General features: G+C 47.2%; 1 non-coding gene across 1 annotated transcript; it reads right to left on the bottom strand.

The window, feature by feature from the left end:
• Positions 1 to 4,596: 4,596 nt before the first annotated feature.
• On the bottom strand, positions 4,597 to 4,708 carry LOC120364760 (U6 spliceosomal RNA). The gene has a single exon (XR_005579907.2). It is a non-coding gene; the product is annotated as a U6 spliceosomal RNA (small nuclear RNA).
• Between the last annotated feature and the right edge of the window lie 230 nt (positions 4,709 to 4,938).

The following is a 4,938-nucleotide window of genomic DNA, read 5'->3' as shown; positions in this document are numbered from 1 at the left end:
TTACAGGCATGCACCACCACACCCAGCTAATTTTTGTATTTTTAGTAGAGAGGGGGTTTCACCATGTTGGTCAGGGCTAGATTATAGGCAGAGCCACTGTACCTGGCCAGCCCTGGTACTTGGTTTACAACTGATCTGTTAAATGCTTTCTACTCTACACCTTTTAGAAAAGACCACCAGACAGAGTTTTCTTTTAGTTGGCAGGGCTGCAGTACACCTTCATGTTGCTACCTCAGGGCTCCATTGAGTCTCCAGCCTCTGTCATAATCTACTCTGAGGAGAGGCACATGTGGTGAGGAACCGAGGCATCTTGCCAACAAGCGACAACTTGTAGTGTGTGCCTGGGGTCCCAGCTACTTGGGAGACTAAGGTGGGAAGATGATTTGAGCCCAGGAGGTGGCGGCTGCAGTGAGCTACGGTCATGCTGACACACTTTAGTCTGGGTGACAGAGCAAGGCACTATCTCAAAACAAGCCAACAAACAAAAAAAACAGAAAAAGCAGGCCAGGTGAGGTGGCTCATGCCTATAATCCCAGCACTTTGGGAGGCCAAAACAGGTGGATCATGAGGTCAGCAGTTCAAGACCAGCCTGGCCAAGTTAGTGAAACCCTGTTTCTACTAAAAATACTAGCCAGGTGCGGTGGCAGGTGCCTATAATCCCAGCTACTGGGGAGGCTGAGGCAGGGAATTGCTTGAACCCAGGAGGCAGAGATGGTAGTGAGCTGAGATCACACCATTGCCCTCCAGCCTGGGAGACAGAGTGAGACTCCATCTCAACAACAACAACAACAAAAAAAAAAAACAGAAAAAGCAACCAAGTCTCATGGGATGTATTGATTTGCTTTAGCAACAAAGTTATACCTAGAACAGCAGCTGCAATTGGAGTCACCAGGCTTTGGATAACCCATTTTCATTCTCCTATGTCCGTCAGTCTGCTGACAGGCAAACAGGTGATTTGAGCAGGGATATGGTAGGGATTATCACCTCCGTGTCTTTCAAGACCTTGTTGGCGGCACTAATCTCTTCAATCCTTCCAGAAATGTGATATTGTTTTTTGTTTATTTTTTTTAGTACGTAGACACAGTTCTAGGGGATTCCACTTGGACTTTTCTTTTTTTTTTTGAGACGGAGTTTCGCTCTCGTTACCCAGGCTGGAGTGCAATGGCGCGATCTCGGCTCACCGCAACCTCCGCCTCCCGGGTTCAGGCAATTCTCCTGCCTCAGCCTCCTGAGTAGCTGGGATTACAGGCACGTTCCACTTGGCCTTTTCTATCATGATAGCCTTCATTCCATGGGTCAGAGAACCAATACGAGGACTCTACCAGTTGCTGAGTATGTCTACTCAGATACCTACTGAATATATCTAAACTGCAACGCGTAACCACGCGTGCATTCTGGAACTGGGGAAATAATGATGGGATGAGATCTGGGAACCACTGGGCTTGCTGTAAAATGGAGCCAAGCCGGGCCGGGCGCAGTGGCTCAAGCCTGTAATCCCAGCACTTTGGGAGGCCAAGGCGGGTGGATCACGAGGTCAAAAGATCGAGACCATCCTGATCAACATGGTGAAACCCCGTCTCTACCAAAAATACAAAAAATTAGCTGGACATGGTGGCGCGTGCCTGTAATCACAGCTACTCAGGAGGCTGAGGAAGGAGAATTGCCTGAACCCATTAGGCGGAGGTTGCAGTGAGCCGAGATCGCGCCATTGCACTCCAGCCTGGGTAACAAGAGCGAAACTCTGTCTCAAAAAAAAAAAAAAAAAAAATGGAGCCAAGCCAAAACTTCAAAGATCATCTGACTTCCACGAGCCCCTACTCTGACAATAGGACACTGTGCCATTTTGGCTCTCCAGGGATTAGCACCAGTTCTGAGCCAAGGTTACTAACTCCTAAATATCTGGTCATTTTCTCTGCTCAAAGCACAGTCACCTGGTGTAATCGCTACAGGTCTCTTTGAGGAAACGCTAAGAAGAAGCTTTACAGTATAACTTTTTGACATTGTAGCAAATCCTTCCTCAAAGGGTCTTTCCTTCATTCAAGGGGCCTGGGTATGGGGACTGTCTCTAATCTAAAAATTGATTGAAGGGCTTTTACTCTTTTTTTTTTTTTTTTTTTTTTTGAGACGGAGTTTCGCTCTTGTTACCCAGGCTGGACTGCAATGGCGCGATCTCGGCTCACTGCAACCTCCGCCTCCTGGGCTCAGGCAATTCTCCTGCCTCAGCCTCCTAAGTAGCTGGGATTACAGGCACGCGCCACCACGCCCAGCTAGTTTTTTGTATTTTTAGTAGAGACGGGGTTTCACCATGTTGACCAGGATGGTCTCGATCTCTTGACCTCGTGATCCACCCGCCTCAGCCTCCCAAAGTGCTGGGATTACAGGCTTGAGCCACCGTGCCCGGCTGGGCTTTTACTCTTAATTGTCAGAAGTTGGCTGGGCACGGTGGCTCACACCTGTAATCTCAGCATTTTGGGAGGCCAAGGTGGGTAGATCAGGAGGTCAGGAGTTTGAGACCAGCCTGGCCAACATGGTGAAACCCCATCTGTACTAAAAATACAAAAGTTAGCTGGGAATGGCACACCTGTAATCCCAGCTACCGGGGAGGCTGAGACAAGAGAATGGCTTGAACCCAGGAGGCAGAGTATGCAGCGAGCCTGGTTGACAGAGCAAGACTCCATCTCTCTTTTTTTTTTTTTTTTTTTGAGCCGGAGTTTCGCTCTTGTTACCCAGGTTGGAGTGCAATGGCACGATTTCGGCTCACTGCAACCTCTGCCTCCTGGGTTCAGGCAATTCTCCTGCCTCAGCCTCCTGAGTAGCTGGGATTACAGGCACACACCACCATGCCCAGCTAATTTTTTGTATTTTTAGTAGAGACGGGGTTTCACCGTGTTGACCAGGATGGTCTCGATCTCTCGACCTAGTGATCCACCCGCCTCGGCCTCCCAAAGTGCTGGGATTACAGGCTTGAGCCACTGCGCCTGGCTTCTTTTTTTTTTTTTTTTGAGACGGAGTTTCAAAAAAAGCTCTTGTTACCCAGGCTGGAGTGCAATGGCGTGATCTCAGCTCACTGCGACCTCCGCCTCCTGGGTTCAAGCAATTCTCCTGCCTCAGCCTCCCGAGTAGCTGGGACTACAGGCTTGTGCCACCATGCCCAGCTAATTTTTGTATTTTTAGTAGAGACAGGGTTTCACCATGTTGACCAGAATGGTCTCAATCTCTTGACCTCGTGATCCACGTGCCTCAGCCTCCCAAAGTCCTGGGATTATAGGCGTGAGCCACTGCACCCAACCAAGACTCCATCTCAAAAAATAAATAAATAAATAAAAATGTCAACCATTTTTTTTTCAGCACAACTGGAGCTTTTCCACTTCAAATCAAGTAAGATCCTAGCAGACTGTCTATCCATTCCTGTCCTTGGAAGACTATGGTCGATTAGCCAATGCCAAAGCTCTGCAGGCCAAACTACTTTAATGCCTGTCTTGGCTCTGCTGCTCATTACAGTAACTACGCTCACTTTGTCTTGGTTTCTAAGAGCCTCCACTTGGTTGTGGATGCCCTAATGTCCCATTATTCTCATTGAATTAATTCAGGGATCCTATTTTGATAATTGCATTTCCCATTCTCATGCCTTGTCTTCAAAGAATAACCACTACAGAGTACTTCAAGAATGCCAGTGTTCTCATCAAGGTATTTCTCAAAACCTTGGTGAGGGGAGTCCACCAAACTTTGGGAGATTCTACCAAGGAATATAGTTAGCTGATTTTATATTATAAATCCACTCTAGTGTTCTGGATACCTTCCTCTTAAGTATTGGAAGTTCTGACATTTTAGCTTCATTCATGCAAGCCATCTTTGATTTTAAGAGCAAACTACTAAAGCTGGGCATGGTGAAACCCTGTCTCTACTAAAAATACAAAAATTAGCTGAGTGTGGTGGCTCGCGCCTGTAATCCTAGCTACTTGGGAGGCTGAGGCAGGAGAATCACTTGAAGCTGGGAGACAGAGGTTGCAGTGAGCGGAGCTGGTGCCACTGCCCTCCAGCCTGGGCTATAGAATGAGATTCTGTCTCAAGGAAAAAAAAAAAAAAGGCTGGGTGTGGTGGCTCATGTCTGTAATCCCAGCACTTTGGGACCCTGAGGCAGGTGGATCACGAGGTCAGCAGTTTGAGACCAGCCTGACCAACATGGTGAAACCCTGTTTCTTAAAAAAAAAAAAAGCAAACTACTAAAGCCATTTCAAAATAACTCGAACTGATACCTTAAATTCAGAATCTCTGCTTAGTGCACATTTTACTTCCTTAAAATTTTTTTTTACTTGGGAGGCCAAGGCAAGTGGATCATCTGAGGTCAGGAGTTCAAGATCAGCATGGCCAACATGGTGGAACTCCATCTCTATTAAAAATGCAAAAATTAGCCCCGAGTGGTGGCAGATGCCTATAATCCCAGCTGCTTGGGAGGTTGAGGCAGGAAAATCACTTGAACTCGGGAGGTGGAGGTTGCAGGGATCCGAGATCGTGCCATTGCACTCTAGCCTGGGCAACAAGAATGAAACTCTGTCTCAAAAAACAATGTACAGTTATTTACTTTTATTTATTTTTAAAATTTTTTTATGGAATGCTTCACGAATTTGCATGTCATCCTTGCGAAGGGGCCATGCTACTCTTCTCTGTATCATTCCAGTTTTAGTATATGTGCTGCCGAAGCGAACACTCTTTATTTTCCTTTAGAGAGAGGGATTTTCTCTGTTGCTCAGGCTGGAGTGCAGTGAATGGCATGATCCTAACTCACACTGCAACCTCGATCTCCTGGGCTCAGGCGATCCTCCCACCTCAGCCTCCTCCTCAGGTGTGCGCCACAATATAATCTTGTGGAGATGAGGGTGTCGCTACTTTGCCGGTATTAAACTCCTGGCCTCAAGCATTCCTCCTGCTTCAGCCTCC

This window comes from Saimiri boliviensis, chromosome 6 (genome assembly GCF_048565385.1).
Source record: "Saimiri boliviensis isolate mSaiBol1 chromosome 6, mSaiBol1.pri, whole genome shotgun sequence".
Taxonomy (NCBI): domain Eukaryota; kingdom Metazoa; phylum Chordata; class Mammalia; order Primates; family Cebidae; genus Saimiri; species Saimiri boliviensis.
Note: the sequence above shows the minus strand (reverse complement) of the source record. Positions and strands in the feature narration are given on the sequence as shown.